Source organism: Heterodontus francisci, chromosome 37 (assembly GCF_036365525.1).
Source record: "Heterodontus francisci isolate sHetFra1 chromosome 37, sHetFra1.hap1, whole genome shotgun sequence".
Lineage (NCBI taxonomy): Eukaryota > Metazoa > Chordata > Chondrichthyes > Heterodontiformes > Heterodontidae > Heterodontus > Heterodontus francisci.
Genome location: NC_090407.1, coordinates 11,151,459 through 11,170,501, shown reverse-complemented (window position 1 = coordinate 11,170,501; position 19,043 = coordinate 11,151,459). Strand labels below are relative to the sequence as shown.

The following is a 19,043-nucleotide window of genomic DNA, read 5'->3' as shown; positions in this document are numbered from 1 at the left end:
TACGGCAAAAGTGCGAGGAGAAATGCAGACTGGTTTCAACCTCATAATGAAGAGCTGGAACCTGTCATAGCCGCTAAGCGCATTGCACTGTTGAACTACAAGAAAGCTCCCAGCGAGTTAACATCCGCAGCACTTAAAGCAGCCAGAAGCACTGCACAAAGAACAGCCAGGCGCTGCGCAACCGACTACTGGCAACACCTATGCAGTCATATTCAGCTGGCCTCTGACACAGGAAATATCAGAGGAATGTATGATGGCATTAAGAGAGCTCTTGGGCCAACCATCAAGAAGATCGCCCCCCTCAAATCTAAATCAGGGGACGTAATCACTGACCAACGCAAACAAATGGACCGCTGGGTTGAGCACTACCTAGAACTGTACTCCAGGGAGAATGTTGTCACTGAGACTGCCCTCAATGCAGCCCAGCCTCTACCAGTCACGGATGAGCTGGACATACAGCCAACCAAATCGGAACTCAGTGATGCCATTGATTCTCTAGCCAGCGGAAAAGCCCCTGGATAGGACAGCATTACCCCTGAAATAATCAAGAGTGCCAAGCCTGCTATACTCTCAGCACTACATGAACTGCTATGCCTGTGCTGGGACGAGGGAGCAGTACCTCAGGACATGCGCGATGCCAATATCATCACCCTCTATAAAAACAAAGGTGACCGAGGTGACTGCAACAACTACCGTGGAATCTCCCTGCTCAGCATAGTGGGGAACGTCTTTGCTCGAGTCGCTCTAAACAGGCTCCAGAAGCTGGCCGAGCGCGTCTACCCTGAGGCACAGTGTGGCTTTCGTGCAGAGAGATCAACCATTGACGTGCTGTTCTCCCTTCGTCAGATACAGGAGAAATGCCGCGAACAACAGATGCCCCTCTACATTGCTTTCATTGATCTCACCAAAGCCTTTGACCTCGTCAGCAGACGTGGTCTCTTCAGACTACTAGAAAAGATTGGATGCCCACCAAAGCTACTAAGTATCATCACCTCATTCCATGACAATATGAAAGGCAAAATTCAACATGGTGGCTCCTCATCAGACCTCTTTCCTATCCTGAGTGGCATGAAACAGGGCAGTGTTCTCGCACCCACACTTTTTGGGATTTTGTTCTCCCTGCTGCTTTCACATGCGTTCAAGTCCTCTGAAGAAGGAATTTTCCTCCACACAAGATCAGGGGGCAGGTTGTTCAACCTTGCCCATCTAAGAGCGAAGTCCAAAGTACGGAAAGTCCTCATCAGGGAACTCCCCTTTGCTGACGATGCTGCTTTAACATCTCACACTGAAGAGTGCCTGCAGAGTCTCATCGACAGGTTTGCGGCAGCCTGCAATGAACTTGGCCTAACCATCAGCCTCAAGAAAACGAACATCATGGGGCAGGACGTTCAGAAATGTTCCATCCATCAATATTGGCGACCACGCTCTGGAAGTGGTTTAAGAGTTCACCTACCTAGGCTCAACTATCACCAGTAACCTGTCTCTAGATGCAGAAATCAACAAGCGCATGGGAAAGGCTTCCACTGCTATGCCCAGACTGGCCAAGAGAGTGTGGGAAAATGGCGCACTGACACGGAACACAAAAGTCCGAGTGTATCAAGCCTGTGTCCTCAGTACCTTGCTCTATGGCAGCGAGGCCTGGTCAACGTATGTCAGCCAAGAGCGACGTCTCAATTCATTCCATCTTCGCTGCCTCCGGAGAATACTTGGCATCAGGTGGCAGGACCGTATCTCCAACACAGAAGTCCTCGAGGCGGCCAACATTCCCAGCTTATACACCCTACTGAGTCAGCGGCGCTCGAGATGGCTCGGCCATGTGAGCCGCATGGAAGAAGGCAGGATCCCCAAAGACACATTGTACAGCGAGCTCGCCACTGGTATCAGACCCATCGGCCGTCCATTTCTCCGCTTTAAAGACGTCTGCAAACGCGACATGAAGTCCTGTGACATTGATCACAAGTCGTGGGAGTCAGTTGCCAGCGTTCGCCAGAGCTGGCGGACAGCCATAAAGGCGGGGCTAAAGTGTGGCGAGTCAAAGAGACTTAGCAATTGGCAGGAAAAAAAAGACAGAGGCGCAAGGGAAGAGCCAACTGTGTAACAGCCCCGACAATCAAATTTTTCTGCAGCACCTGTGGAAGAGCCTGTCACTCTAGAATTGGCCTTTATCGCCACTCCAGGCGCTGCTCCACACACCACTGACCACCTCCAGGCGCTTACCCATTGTCTCTCGAGATAAGGAGGCCAAAGAAGAATTGGAAAGCAGTGAACAAGGATTCACCAAGGGGGAGCTTAAAACATGGTGTGTTTAAAATTAAACCCTGTAACAGTAAGACCAGGTGAAGGCTGAAAGGGAACCCTAGACCTCTTTCTCACCTGGTCGTAACAGTAAACTAATTCAAAAGGACTAAAACTGGTAGACTCATTAGGTGAATCCCTAGTGGGAAACAAAAGAAATTCTAGCCCTTTTTCCTAATCATGGGGATATTCATGACAGTATGCCCTGGTCATCATTTGAAGGGTCTGATGGTACATTTCTAAAGCTCCTCGTGTCTGTAGGTGGTATGCTGAAGACTTTAACTGTGTTATACCCAAATTACCCATTACTTCCTGAAAGATTTTTGACAAAATTGGAAACTTGATCCGACTGAATCTCAATCGATAATCCATATCTAGTGAAGAACTGAGTTAATTTCTCTACCACTACCTTAGCAAAAATTGTTCTCAAAGGAATGGCCTCTGGGAACTAAGTAGCCATATCCATGATAGTGAGTATATATTGGGGTCCTTCTTTTGTTTTCGGCAAAGGTCCTACACAGTCTACCCAGACCCTACTAAATGGTTCACCAAAAGCGGTTAAGGGAATTAGAGGTGACGGTTTCCCAAAAAAACTGCACCATGTCCTTGGAAAGACCTGGCCAGTAAAAATGTCGACTTATACGTGATTTGGTCTTCCAGATGCACACATGTCCCACTATAGGAATTTCATGTCCTATCCTTAATAGTGCCCGGCGAGACTTTGGTGGTACCACTATCTGATGAACTACCGTCCATTCTTCTCCACAGGTCTGTGAGGAGGTCTCCACTTCCTCAACAGAATCCCATCTTTAATCTAGTAACCTTCTGGAACTCCTTTTGCCTCAGCTTCTGTTACAGCAGATTGTGCCACTTTATATAACTCTGGATCGGCTGGCTGAGCCTTGATCAGAGAAGACTTATTAAACATTTCCTTCGGATTATCCAAATCCCCAAAGAAAGTTTCAGATATTCAACTATCTGATGGTAGTGCCAATTTACCGCTGACAATGGAACTTGTTTAGCCATTGTTCCAGTAACTACACATGAAGGAAAAATTCCTGGAACCTTTTCCTGCAACTGTTCTGTCTCCTTAACTTCATTTGGGTTTTCCGTGACCATTGGAGAAGCTACTAACTTCGTTCCGGCCAAATCATTCCCCAGGAGTAGGTCAACTCCATCTACTGGCAAACAATGGACACCTCCTACAGTTACCATTCCAGACATTAGGTCACAATCTAGGTGTACCCAATACAAAAGGTACGGGTAGATACTCCCTGCCGATACCATTCACTAAAACATTGTGCGCTCTCTGGTGGAAATGTTATGCCTTTCCCCAGCAAGAGAGCTTGGGTGGCTCCTGTATCCCGAAGTATAAATATAGGTTTACCTGCCTCACTTTTCCTTTTGACAAGAATTCTCTACAACTCTCAAGTATCTTATTCACGACCCCTGCACTTAGTGGTTTTTGTATTTAGCCTTACAGTTGCAGTCAGAGCTATTGCCTGATCTGCTGTACTCTCGGTCAGGGCCCCTTTCTCTACATTGACTTTGTGTACCCCAATAAGTCCCATGGGTTTACCTCACAACTTCCAGCATTCTGCATGAAGGTGTCCCACCTCATGACAATGGTAACACTTAGGCTTGCAGACCTCACTCCACCATCCTTTCTGGCCTGAGGAGGAGATCCTGGAGTGTTCCCAGCTGTCCCTTCTAGTCCCCGGCTACTTGCCTTCCTTTCACCCTCCCACCTTTTATCCTTCTCAGTTTGTGGGGGTGTTGGACAAAGGGTTTGGGCTTATAAAAAAGCTCATAATCAATTAAGCAATTTCCACTGCCTGTCTGGCTGCTGAAACCTTCTGGTATTCTGCATGAGTTCTTAGCAACGGAGGGAGTGAACTTTTAAATTCTTCCAGGAGAATTAGTTCCCTAAGGTTCTCATACGTGGCTTCTATCTTTGGTGCCCATATCCAACGATCAAAATTAATTTGCTTTACCCTCTCAAATTCTATAGAAGTCTGCCCAGACAATCTCCAGAGGTTCCAAAATTTCTGTCAGTAAGCTTCAGGGACTCATACGCAGCAAGAATAGCCTTTTTTGCCATCTCATAATCTGCAGAAGCCTCCAGAGAAAGCATGGCATAAACTTCATGAGCTCTGCCCATCAACCTGCTTTGCATAAGCAGTGTCCAGCTTTCCTTCAGCCACTTCATCTGTTTTTCTATCTTTTCAAAAGAAATGAAAAATGCCTCTACATCCCTCTCCTCAAACCTTGGGAGGGCTTGCACAAATTTAAACAGCTCTCCACTGGGTCCTGCAGCCAGATCTTTCCTCACCAGAACTTTCACTGGAGTCAAGACTACCCCTTTGTCTTAGTTCCATCTTTTTAACTTTGAACTCCTTTCCTTCTCTTTCTCTTTGAAATGCTCTTTTCCCCTTTCCTCTTTTTCATATTCGAGCTTCTTCATTGTCACCTCTCTTTCAAATTCAAGTTTTTTCAATTCTTTTTCCTCCTTTTTCTGTTCAAGCTTCAATTTTTTCATTTCCTGTTCCTGCTCCTGCTCAGGTTTTTAAAATTTCCCATTGCAACTCAATCCTAGCGAATTCAACTGCACTACCCTCTAGTTTGCCTTCTTCTTCCAATTTCAAATGGTGTGCTATTACTTCAATTATGTCTGCTTTTTTAACTCCTGGTTTTAACTCTAACACCAACAGGTCTGCCAAATCCTTTAGTTTAACCTTGGTTAAGTTTCTCAAATCACTCAGGGATACATCCTACTTTCCTAGAAAAGTCACAGCAACTGTTAAAGACATTCCGATAGAGTAAACTTTAATCTACTGCAAAGAAACCTGTTTTTTTTTCCTTTTCCTGTTTTCAATTGTTATTACCCCACTTACAACTGCACGTCGTCAGCGTTGGATATCTCGCAAAGAGCCACAATTATATGTTACGACTGAGGTGGGAGGAGTGCACTTTTTATTGTAGTTCCACTTCTCCACAGGTCACAACATATATTTAAATTTTTTTCCCACTTAACGATACGGACAATCATAGACTCTATTTTTAGCTCAGAATAAAACAGAACAACCAGGTTTCTTTAATAAACAACAAACTGTCTGTTTATTATAGAACAAGTCTTAACCAGTAATGAAGCAAAACACGGATTGAAATTTTAAAGTTCCCTTTTTACCTTACACACACACACACACACACACTTTAGAGCTCTAGTACAAAAAAACTAAAAAAGAATATGTTGGCCAAAATACTTGCTAATTCTTGAAGAGAAAGAGAAAATATGAAAAGATGTCAGAAGTCCTTTTTGCTTTGACATCCCAAATACATATAGACAGCCGTCACTGGGATCTTCCCACAACAGTTCTTGTCAGGTGATGTTGAAGATCAGCTTGGGCAGGCTTTCCAGGAAAAATTCAGTAACAGGGGTTTCAGGCAGTTTCTTACACTTGCTTCTCAAGAGATGGAAAACTGGCAGGCTTTTCCAAAAAGCTGGAACAGACTGAGTTGGGTGCTGCTCTCTTGACAAGTTTTCTCCAACTGTCTTTTCAAACCATTGTCCAGATCCCAACTCACCGCCCGAAGTGAAACTAAAACCAATGTCACAAAAATCAAGCCTCCTATCCCCTATAAATCTTGACATGTCACTTCTTGGTAAACATCTTTCCCCAAGTCAAAAACAACACCTGCTGGGTAATTTATCTGAAAACAGGTGCCTTCCAGTAACTGCTTATAATCCAGACCTCTCAGTGACCCTTGTTAAAAAAAAATCCATGGACATTTTTCAGTTTTAAAACACAAATAGTCAACATTTAACAAAAAAAAAATGGAAGCACTCGTAACAATATAAAAAACCTCAAATTCTGCCAAGAGCCTGAAGGGTATATTACATCCTAAAGTACAGTACAAGAGCTGGCAGTACCCACTGGCCCACAATGTCCTGCCCCAGAAAGTACAACGGGACAAGTTTTGCCAGAACAATTGAAGGCTTCTCACACAAGTTATGGTACAGTAGCTACTTGTAGCAGGAACTATAAATAGATGCCCTATGAGTGGACAAATGGAAGATTCTATTCTTATTTTTCAGTCTTTACTAATAATTGAGGTGGCACGGAGATGTGGTCAGGGTTCAGAGCATTCTAGGCAGTGAAAAACTTCTCTCTCCAGATAACGGCAAAGATAGATTACCAGAGATCATCTAAGCATTTCATCTGGATGACTGTCTAGCAGCAGCTGACGTAGTTTAAGGATGTTCTGCTATATTAAAGGTGCTCTGTTATTGTTGTGGTGGTTGTGGTTGTTGTTGCTGCATTCTTCATCATAGAGATCAAAGAATCCCACAGGAACTACCTTTAGATCAACAGCTGGTCTCAGCTGGCAGCATTCTCACCTGGGTGAAAAGGTTGTGGGTTCAAACCACACTCCATTGCATAATCTAAGTTGGTACATCATGGTATAAGTGAGTGAGTTCTGCATTGCCAGAAGTGCCATATTTCAGAGAAGCTATTAAACCGAATCCCTGTTGTCTCTTCAGGTAGATGTAAAATATACCATAGCACTTTTTGAGGAAGAGGAGTGGGAGTTTCTTGGTATCCTGCCCAACATTCAACTCTCAAACAATACCACCAAAATAAATTAATTGGTCATTCATCTCACATTTGAGAAACTTTGCTATGCACAAATTGGCTGCCACTTGTATGCCTATAAAACAGCAGTGAATTCACTTCTAAAGTTAAGAAGCACTTGGAGACATCCCAAAGATGTAATAAGAATGCATGTTCATTTTTTCTTAGTAATGGAGTAGTAAGCTGTCAGTACAGGGTTTCACCATTCAGTCTGCTGTTGCCCCAGTGGTACCAGTTTCTCTGATGCAGGATTACAGCTTTAAAACTGGCTATGTTGGCACTTTTCCTGCTTTAAGTTATAAAGTTTCTGTTTACCTTGTCATTTAACTTGGAACAAGGGCAAGTCTCTGAAATTTTTTTAAAGGAAGCCATGGCTGCTGTTTATATTAAATTTCCCTCTGTCCTGTTAGCTAAAGGATCAGTAGTAAAGCAAATAAATAAATTGCCAAGAGATTGGAGGCAAGGAGGAGAGATTCTCCCACCAGGTTGTTGACTGCTATACTTGGTAAATTTTATCTGCAATTATCCAGTTATGAAGCACTAAATACAGTATACTTTCAGTTTCTCAGGAGTGCCAGTAACCAGTCATCCAAGCTTTTTAATATGCCAATCAGGTAAAACAGGCCAGAGATAATTGATCTGGCAATCAAGCAGCTGAACAGAGACAAAGAGAATTCACAGTCTAACCGCCAGTAAGGCAGTTTCCACCATAATTGTTTAAGAACTTATTCACGTGTCTGTTGAGCAAGAATCTACTACTTCAAAACAACCTGCTTTTAATGAAGAAAACTTTTATTTATGATTCTGAAGGACAAGAAGCTGCCTAAACCAGGTATACATAGCATCAATCCGACTGCCTCCTAACGCATATCCAAGTCACAGCAGTGAGACAGAGGCATTCATTTTGCTGATTTGACACTTTTTAAGACTCTGGAGAGAATTCGAACAGAAAAGCTTTGTTATTTTGGTTTCAGTCATCCTAGAATTGTGAGGCACCCATCTAGAAATTGTCTACCAGATCATCAAGGCACCAAGCACATTTTGACTGGCTTTAAACAAAACAATGCAGAGAAGTGCAGTCAAAGAAGTAAACAAACCATCTATAGCAGTAGTCATATGCATCTGTAAAGGGAGAGGCTGTACTTAGCCCCTGGCCTATTGTCCTGACATCTTCCATCTGGCTTTAGCAGGAGTGAAGAACACCACTCAGCAGAAACCAGGTATAGCTATACTAATGGAATCTCCACCAGGAGAGTACAAAACCTCCTGAGATGACCCAGAGAACACGGACCTCAGTGCTTCCTTTCAGCGAATATCTAGCGTTCTGCTTTAATTTGAGAGCCTAAAGGCACTTGGTCCAGTCAGACAATCCCTGAAAAAAAGAAGTCTTGTATGCCTTCCCCCAGCTCCTTGTGTCAATCCAATTGAAAAATATTACGTAAGGCAACAATATCAATACGCTTGCGGGCATTTTCAGTCTCCACACTGACAGGAACATTTCAATAGCTTGATACACTCTCCTCCAGAAGGGTATGTAATGATGTTGGTGGTCCAATAAATCATAGAATGGATTCAGCACAGAATAAGAAGGAGGCCGTTCAGTCCGTTGTGTCCATGCAGGCTCACTGCTACTCAGTCAGTCCCACTCCCCTGCCTTTTCCCCATAGCCCTGCAAATTTTTTCTCTTCAGATAATTATCCAATTCTTTTTTCGAAAGCCATGAGTGAATCTGCCTCCACTACACTCTCAGGCATAGCATTCCAAGTCCTAACCACTCGCTGCATAAAAAGGTTTTTCCTCATTCACCTCCGGTTCTTTTGCCAATCACCTTAAATTGGTGTCCTCTGGTTCTCGGCCCTTCTGCTAAGGGGAACAGTTTCTCCCTATTACTCTGTCCAGACTCCTCATGATTTTGAACACCTTTATCAAACCTCTTCTCAACCTTCTCTTCTCTAAGGAAAACAGCCCCAGCATCTCCAATCTAGCCACGTAAGTGAAGTCTCTTATCCCTGGTACCATTCTCATAAATCTTTTCTGCACCCTTTCCAATGCCTTCACATCCTTCCTAAAGTATGGTACCCAGAATTAGACACAATACTCTAGTCGAGGCCGAACAAGTGTTGTATAAAGGCTCATCATAACTTCCTTGCTTTTGTACTCTATGCGTCTATTTATAAAGCTCAGGATTCCATATGCCTCATTAACTGCTTTCTCAACCTGTCCTGCCACCTTCAACAATTTATGCACATATACCCCCAGGTCCCTCTGCTCCTGCACCCCTTTTAGAATTGAACCTTTTATTTTATATTGCCTTTCCTCATTCTTCCTATCAAAATGTATCACTTCACACTCCTCTGTATTAAATTTCATCTGCCACATGTAAGCCCATTCCACCAGCCTATGTTCTCTTGAAGTCGATCACTATTCTCCTCACAGTTCACAATACTTCCAAATTTTGTGTCATCTGCAAATTTTGAAACTGTGCCCTGCACACCTAAGTCTAAGTCATTAATACAGATCAAGAAAAGCAGTGGTCCTAATACCAACCCCTGGGGAACCTCCAGTCTGAAAAACAACCATTCACCACTACTCTCCGTTTCCTGTCACTCAGCCAACTTTGTATTCATGTTGCCACTGTCCCTTCTATTCCATGGGCTGACAAGCCTGTTATGTAGTATTTTATCAAACACGTTTTGGAGGTCCGTGTATGCACCACATTACCCTCACTGTTACTTCATCAAAAAACTCAATCAAATTAGTTAAACACAATTTGCCCTTAACAAATCCCTGCTGGCTTTCCTCAATCAATCCACATTTGTACAAGTGACTGTTAATTTTGTCCCAGATTATCATTTTTAAAAGTTTTCCCACTGCCGTGGTTAAAGTAACTGGCCTGTAGTTGCTGGGTTTATCCTTTACACCCTTTTTTGAACTAGGGTGTAATATTTGCAATTCTCCAGTCCTCTGGCACCAATCCTGCATCTGAGAAGGATTGGAAGATTATGGCCGGTGTCTCCACAATTTCCATCCTTACTTCCTTAGTATCCTCGGATGCATCTGATCCAGCCCTGGTGACTTATCAATTTTAAGTACAGCCAACCTTTCTAATACCTCCTCCTCCTCCTCAATTTTTATCCCACCTACTGTCTCAACTACCTCTTCATTCACTGTGACTTTAGCAGCATCTTCTTCTTTGGTAAAATCACTGGCAAGTACCTCAGCCATGCCCCCCACCCCGCCTCCATGCGTGAATCTCCTTTTTGGTCCCTAATTGGCCCTATTCCTCTTTTTTACCACCCTTTCACTATTTATATTCCGATATTTTTGGATTCCCTTTTATGTTGGTTGCCAATCTCATCACATACTCTCTCTTTGCTGCTCTTATTTCTTTTTCACTTCCCCTCTAAACTTTCTATATTCAGCCTGGTTCTCACTTGTATTATCAACCTGACATCCACCATGCGCACCCTTTTTTCCACTTGATCTTACTCTCCAACTCTTTTGTTATCTAAGGAGCTATGGATTTGTTTGTCCTACCTTTCCCTCTCGTAGGAATGTACCTTGACTGTACCCAAACTATCTCCTCTTTAAAGGTAGCCCATTATTCAATTACAGTTTTGCCTGCCTATCTTTGATTACAATTGACTTGGGCCAAATCCATTCTTACCCCCATTGAAATTGGCCCTCCCCCGATTAATTATTTTTACTTTTTGGATTGCCCTTGGTCTTTTCCATAGCTAACCTAAACCTATGATTACTGTCCCCTAAAAGTTTCCCCGCTGACACTTGATCCACTTTCCCACCACATTCCCCAGAACCAGATCCAGCAATGCCTCCTTCCTCATTGGATTTAAAACATACTGATGTAGAAAATTCCCCTGACCACAGTTTAGAAACTCTTCCCTTCTCTGCCCTTTACACGATTACTATCCCAGTCTATATTAGAATAATTGAAGTTCCCCATTATAACTACTCTATAGTTCTTGCACCTCTCTAATTTCCTTGCAAATTTTTCCTCTGCATCATTCCCACTAGTTAGAGACCTATAGAATGCAGCCAGTCATGCAATGTTACCTCTGTTGTTTCTTAGCTCTAACCAAATAGATTCTGTCCTTGACCCCTCTAGGGTCCTCTCTCTCCAGCAATGTAAAATTATCCTTAATCAATACTGCCACTCCTCCTCCTTTCTTTCCTTCCCTTCTTTTCTGAACACCTGTATCCAGGAATATTCAGTACCCAGTCCTGCCCTTTTTGAGCCAGATCTCTATTATAGCCATAACATTATACTCCCATGTGGCTTCCTGCGCCTGCAGCTCACCGATCTTATTTACCACACTCCTTGAGTCCACGTATATGCACTGTAAACCTAATTTAGACCTTATTTCATTTCCTCTTACTTTGACCCCACCTAATACCTTACTATTTCTTACACTAGTGCTATCTGTCTCTCCCAATTCTTTGTGCACCTTGTTTTCCCTCTTGAATATTACTTTCTGGTTCCCAAGCCCCGGCAAGCTAGTTTAAACCCTCCCCAATAGCACTAGCAAATCGCCCTGCAACGTATTATCCACGAAATTCTCAACTTTGCAGATGCACCATAGCAACACCAGCTGCCACTCAAGCTTTGAAACCTGGAGCTCCAGCTGACAACTCTTCCTGCACATGTTGTTGTCCAGGACACAAGAAGGCTCCTGGAGTTGCCAAACGGAACAGGATGTGCACTTCACGGGACTGAAATGCCTTGCCATACCTCCATTTATTAGACTATTAACTGTCTTACCAGAAATAAACTTAGGAATTAAATACTCACCAGTTACTCACCAATCAGCTGCTTCCCTTGTGTTGACTTCACATTACTTTATAGTGAGTTAACTTAAAAGTTTTACTTAACTCTTAGAACCCTTTAGTGTTGCTATCCTTTTGTTTAAATTTTTAACTTCATCCATATGTTAGATTAATTAATTGAACACTGATAGTTAATCATAATTACAATCAAATTGGCTTTAGTTTTTATAGTAATTAATCAAGTCTTACTTTATAATTGATTACCAGTATACTCACCCCACGTGACTCTGTCCTGTGATGACACCGTGATTTTTTTCCTCTGTTTTGTTCAGACACTCCCATCACAGCCCAATCCGCTCCCAGCCTTTTTTATGCTGCACTGCTCCACTCCCGGCCTACTTTTTGCTGTTTTGCTCTGCTCCCGGCCTGCATTATGCTGCTCCACTTTCAGCCTGCTTTATGCTGCTCCACTCTAGTCCTGTTTTATGCTGCTCTGCTTCCAGCCTGCTTTAAGATGATCTGTTCCCGACCTGCTCCACTTCACTCCAATCCCGGCCTGCTTTATGCTGCTGCACTCTGCTCTGATCCCGGCCTGCTTTACAATACTGCGCTCTGCTCTGCTCCTAGCCTGCTTTATGCTGCTCCAGTCCATTCCCAGCCTACCTTATGCTGCTGCATTCCACTCCGATCCCAGCCCGCTTTATGATGCTCTGCTCCTGGCTTGCTTTATGCTTCTCCACTCTGTGGTCTGCTTCATGCTCAAACTGTCACATTTGTCTCCTGGTTTGCTTCCCATTGTACTATATACTCTAAAGAAGGAGCTATAGAGGATCAAGGGGCAGTGTGGAATCCAACCCAGGATGGCACATCTCTTGTGCCACTTTGCTGTATTCCTCCAAGATGGAGACAGCAGTTGAGGCAAGAACCATCTTGTCCCACTAATTATTTTGAACTAAAATACACTGGAAGAATAGAAGAATATTACAAATGCCAAAGAGGTAGAGAATAACTGTTGCAGTTTGTTTGTCATAGAGGAGTAAGGACACATGACTTTCTTCATATAATTTCATAACTTTACAACCTTGTATTAGGAAGCAAATAAAAAAAGTACATTATGAACACTTCTTGCACACTACATCTGCTGTGCAGGATAATCATTCTAAAACAAACTATTTCACACTTACCAAACTGTTTAGATCTTGCAGCAGAGATGATGGAAATGCTAGATAGTCATCCACTCAGAAAGCAATGTTTTTTTTCAAGACTTTATGGCTTCCTTATTGTGAAGTGGTCTGTTGTTTATTGTGTTTCAACTTTCATATTGAATTGTATTTGGCACTCTTTTGACCTAACCTATAAAGTATGGCAATTCTATGCATTTTGTGAAATTCTACAAATTCTGTTTACCTTATGTGCCACCATTGTTCATGCATGCTGCACCTTTCTGGGTTGGGGGAACAGATTTTGTTCCAGGAGTTATCTTTCTGCTTGATGAATTGCTTGACAGGGACAAACAGTTCAGATTCTGAAACAAAAACAAGAAATGCTGGATTCACTCAGCAGGTCTGGCAGCATCTGTGGAAAGAGAAGCAGAGTTAACGTTTCGGGTCAGTGACCCTTCTTCGGAACTGACAAATATTAGAAAAGTCACAGATTATAAACAAGTGAGGTGGGGGTTGGGCAAGAGATAACAAAGGAGAAGGTGCAGATTGGACCAGGCCACATAGCTGACCAAAAGGTCACGGAGCAAAGGCAAACAATATGTTAATGGTGTGTTGAAAGACAAAGCATTAGTACAGATTAGGTGTGAATATACTGAATATTGAACAGCAGCAAGTGCAAACCTGAAGAAAAACAACCTGAAAAAAACAGTGGGTAAGCAAACTGAACAAACTAAGATGAAATGAAATAAATGCAAAAAAAGATTGTAAAAAATGTAAAAAGGAATGTAAAAAAAAAAGGAAGAAAAAATAACTAAAATTGACTAAAAATGAAAGTAAAGTGGGGGGCTGTCATGCTCTGAAATTATTGAACTCAATGTTCAGTCCGGCAGGCTGTAGTGTGCCTAATCGGTAGATGAGATGCTGTTCCTCGAGCTTGCGTTGATGTTCACTGGAACACTGTAGCAATCCCAGGACAGAGATGTGAGCATGAGAGCAGGGGGGAGTGTTGAAATGGCAAGCAACCGGAAGCTCAGGGTCCTGCTTGCTTTTAGTTATTTTTTCTTCCTTCTTTTTTTTTTACATTCCTTTTTACATTTTTTACAATCTTTTTTTGCATTTATTTCATTTCATCTTAGTTTGTTCAGTTTGCTTACCCACTGTTTTTTTCAGGTTGTTTTTCTTCAGGTTTGCACTTGCTGCTGTTCAATATTCAGTATATTCACACCTAATCTGTACTAATGCTTTGTCTTTCAACACACCATTAACATATTGTTTGCCTTTGCTCCGTGACCTTTTGGTCAGCTATGTGGCCTGGTCCAATCTGCACCTTCTCCTTTGTTATCTCTTGCCCAACCCCCACCTCACTTGTTTATAATCTGTGACTTTTCTAATATTTGTCAGTTCCAAAGAAGGGTCACTGACCCGAAACGTTAACTCTGCTTCTCTTTCCACAGATGCTGCCAGACCTGCTGAGTGAATCCAGCATTTCTTGTTTTTGTTTCAGATTTCCAGCATCCGCAGTATTTTGCTTTTAGTTCAGATTCTGAAACTTGGACATCTCTGCACTTTTGCTTTTATCTCCGATTTCTACCCTTCACTACCACCAGAGCATTTCAACACGTTCAGTACCATAGGTCAAGTGCACCACCAATTTAAGAAATCTGTTATTCTACTTTACAATAAGTTAAGAAGCTATGTTCAAGAATCCATGTTTAGCCCAAAACAGTTAAAGGGGCATGATGAGCTGTCTTTAGACTATTCAGTGTTCATAGTTAAGCAGTAAGTGTATGCCCCTCTAATTTTCTCCTGACCTCTGCTGAAGTCATATGCATTTCTGGGAAAACAGTTCAGTGGCTAAAGCTTTCTTCCATTACCTCAACCAGTGGGCAATCTTAATGAGTGAGCCTAAAAAACAAACATTGGCAAGCTTTTTGACAGCACAGGGCAACCCAGCTGAGCCTCATTTGATGTTCAGACAGATGCACTTTCCAGCACAGGAGTACTAGACAGAAACCAGGAGCAGAAACCCCGACTGATTTCCCAGAGGCAGGGGCCACTTGTTGCACCCCAGCTGTTGCCCTCAATAACGTCAGCTAACTCAGTACTGACAGGGATTGAGTGCTAGACATTCTGGGCAGTGCCTTTATCCTCAGGACCATCAGGGGAGCTTGCCCATAACTTTAATAATGCCAGATGGTATGACAACAGCCCCTTTAATGATTAACGTGCGTGATGTCTATGCCTTCCTCCTCCCAACTGCGCCCCCCAGAAAAATGACATTATGATTAATCCATTTGGCACAAATTAATTTGGTATTCCATTTTTGTTAACTTTCAGTAATATAGTTTCAGCAAGAATCTACTTTACAATATTAATCTTTCAACTATTTTTTCTAAAATTGTCTTATTTTAATTTCCTATACAATATTTATGGAGAACATTTAAGTTTTAAAGAAAGCTTGCAACAATCATCTAATATGTGACCCAAGGCATAACTTGAATTGTATACAAACTACTATTTAAAGTAACAAAAAAGTAACTTTATCAGCAGTTTTTAGTTACGGTGCCTTAAGAACTCCTAAAATGTCTTGTGCAGTCAGAATTTAAAAAAATAATTTCCATTATAAAAACACTCCGGGTATTCCATTAAATGGTCACAAACGAACAATAGACATTTAGCTTTTTACTAGTTTTATAATGGTTAAGAAGAGAAAATATACATTACCTTTCCTTCTAAAAAAACTCTTAATTCATCAAATAACGGTGTTTTAAAAGTATCTTTGCATAAACATGAACAAAATGAATTATTAAATTGAGATGAAAGAAATGATGGCAGCCTAAGAACAGTGAGTTTCCACCCAACAGCCTAAAGTTAATTGCTTGTTATCTGAGGCTCAGTTATGCAAGAGAGGTCTGGTGGATATCGTTGCCTGGTACAGTACCTCTGATATATGTTCCCTTCATATTAGAAAAATTATGGAAACATTTAAGATAATGTTTTTTATTGTGGGCCAATCCACTTTATGGAATTCATTTATGAATGCAAGTTGAAAATATTTTGGATATTTTGAAACCAAGCATGCTGACAATTGTACTTTCTGTTTCAACATTTAACTTTGAATTGAAACAATATATAAAATATACTGGTGAATATTCCATGCCATTTCTCATGATGAATTGGAGAACACACAGTTTTGTAACATAAGCCCAACATCAAGCATTCCTCCCATGCCCAGCAAAGTCTGAGAGCTTCTCCCCCACAGTGAAAGGGTCACCCTCCCTTTCTCAGTCTCCCCACCCTTCCCCCACCCTATTAGCACCAAACTGAGTGTTTTCCTCCCCAACAGCTTCTCTTTATTCCCCAAAAATAACATTTGTCTGCCTTTCTCATTCTGCCTCGTGCTCAACAAGGCCTCACTTTTATTCCGTTCTAATCCCCGCTCCTAATCAACTGTGGAGGGTATCACTGGATAACAGTGTGGGAACTCTGGCTGATATTTTCCCTCTCTAGCTCAGGAGTGTTTATTCTCCTTTATAATAATCAACATCACAAATTTACAGTAAAGCATTTTCCCATGTGGTGTAAATGTAGGATATTTAAAATGAATATTGCAAAGGAACTGTATACGTCAAAGCAACATGTGAGCTTAGGCAGTGAGAGAAGGTTGTGGAAAGTAATAGCTAAACCCAATCCTGATTCCACCCAACATCTACACAAGGGGCTACTAGACAGTAGGAACCCTCACCAATTTCCACCCTGCACCCCAGGATAAGGATACCAAGGCAAAGTAGCACTACCAACTGGTGAAGTCAATTGATTCAGTATAAATTTGGGCAAATACCTGGGATTTTCACCTGTTGAATCTTCAGAGGAGTTATCAACTGAATCTCCAAAAACTAGCCATCACAATTCAAAATTAGACAAAACTAGATGATAGGATCAAATGACACCAAAGAACCACAGCCTCACAGCTCCAGCGACCCGGGTTCAATTCTGGGTACTGCCTGTGTGGAGTTTGCAAGTTCTCCCTGTGTCTGCGTGGGTTTTCTCCGGGTGCTCCGGTTTCCTCCCACAGCCAAAAGACTTGCAGGTTGGTAGGTAAATTGGCCATTATAAATTGCCCCTAGTATAGGTAGGTGGTAGGTAAATATAGGGACAGGTGGGGATGTGGTAGGAATATGGGATTAGTGTAGGATTAGTATAAATGGGTGGTTGATGGTCGGCACAGACTCGGTGGGCTGAAGGGCCTGTTTCAGTGCTGTATCTCTAAACTAAACTAAAACACACCATGGAGCTAATTTTGATAAAGGAGCCAAACTCCTCGTGAGCACAGTATGGAGAATCTGGGCCATAAAATTGTAGCTGCATCCCCCTGGCCCATGCTCTCCTTCAGCAGGGCTACCCAGTTGGGAACAGGACTGCAGAATTAATCCTTATATTCCAAGATCAGTCACCATCTTGTGAGCAACAAAAAACAGAAAATGAGTTGATCGAGTTTTTTTTTAATGGTGAATTAGTTATATTAGTTAGATTGAGAGAAGGATAACAATCTTCATGTTAAGTGCTCAGCATGAATGCCATTACCAAGGTGACTGAACACCAATCAATAAACACCCAGTCCAAAAAGCAATACACTCAACGTTTCTAATCAAGATGGTCCTTTTTAGGCCCAATGTTAAACAAGAGACATAGCCCAACAGCTATGTGTCTATCACCTCAATATGAAAGGCCTCAGCATCAACAAAATCTAACAACCTGACCAAGGTGCTATATAAACTCTTGTGCTACAAGAGTCTCAAGTTAGCTGACCCCTACAAATAAAGAGACATACCTGGGGACATCCTGAAAATAAAATCTCACTCCAGAGACCTACTGCTGCTAAGTTAGTCAGATATGCAAAGAAGAAAAGTGCTCCCATTGCAAAAAATGTTTTTATCAGTACACAACAGAGGTAATGTGCGAGTATGTTAACAAATATAGAAACAGTGCGGAAAACAGAATTGTCAAAACTCTGTGCTTGTTGTACACAAAGGTCCCAAGTTTAACTCCATCTGCCTGGCAGAAGCCGGGTGGGGTGTGCAGTTAAAATAACGACTCACCATTGAGCCCCTTCGATCGTGCTTCCGACCCGCTGTGTCCCAATATTAACCTGCTCAGGACACCCACAGAAAGAAAGATTTATATTTATATAGCGCCATTCATGACTACCTGGCGTCTTAATGCTTTACAGCCAATAGGTACTTTTGAAGTGTAGTCACTGTTCTAATGTAGGAAATGCTGCAGCATTTATGCACATAGTAAGCTCCCACAAGCAGCAATGTTATATTGACCAGATAATCTGATCTTGTGATGTTGATTGAGGAATAAATATTGGCCAGGACTCCAGGGATAACTCCCCTGCTCTTCTTTGAAATAGTGCCATGGAATCTTTTACGTTCATCTAAGAGGGTAGGCAGGGCCCCAGTTTAATGCAAGCATTAAAGCAAAATACTGCGGATGCTGGAAATCTGAAATAAAAACAAGAAATGCTGGAAATACTCAGCAGGTCCGGCAGCATCTGTGGAGAGAGAAGCAGAGTTAACATTTCGGGTCAGTGACTCGAAGTTCCGAAGAAGGGTCACTGACCCAAAACGTTAACTCTGCTTCTCTCTCCACAAATGCTGCCGGACCTGCTGAGTATTTCCAGCATTTCTTGTTTTTACCTCAGTTTAACGCCTCAGCCAAAATATGACACCTCCGACAGTGCAACACTCCTTCAAGTACTGCATTGGAGTGCCAGCCTGGGACTTTGTGCTCAAATCCTGGAGTGGGACTTGAACCCAGAGCCTTCTGACTCAGAGTGCTACCAACTGAGCCAAGGCTGACACACAAAGGAAGGAAGTGGAGTCTGACTTAAAATATGCAGATTGAGTCTGATGATGTCATTACCATTACCTCTCCCCCATTAGGCAAATGTGAAGAAGCCCAAAAGGTAAATTTTAAAGTTATATTTCAGGTTTCCAGAGGGGCAGGAGTACTCTTCCAGGCCTCAGAAAGAAGCCTTGGGCTTCTCTCGCACTGGGTTAACCTCCTCCCAATTGTGGCCAGATCCTTCCCTTGCCCTCCCAATAGATCCCACAGGCTTCATTCCCCTTCTCAATCGTTCTCATAGGCTCCTCAGGCTGCA

The 19,043-nt window shown here is 42.4% G+C and overlaps 1 protein-coding gene across 28 annotated transcripts in view; it reads right to left on the bottom strand.

The window, feature by feature from the left end:
• LOC137352058 (protein polyglycylase TTLL10-like) overlaps window positions 1–19,043 on the bottom strand; it is a 367,140-nt gene that overhangs the window by 285,875 nt on the left and 62,222 nt on the right. Inside the window, exon 1 of one of the 28 annotated variants that reach the window (XM_068017089.1) lies at window positions 15,602–15,625. The exons of the other annotated variants lie outside the window; for them this stretch is intronic. The gene's annotated coding sequence lies outside the window, so the exon portion shown is untranslated. Of the gene's footprint in view, window positions 1–15,601; window positions 15,626–19,043 lie in introns of those variants that run through there. 28 annotated transcript variants of the gene reach the window in all.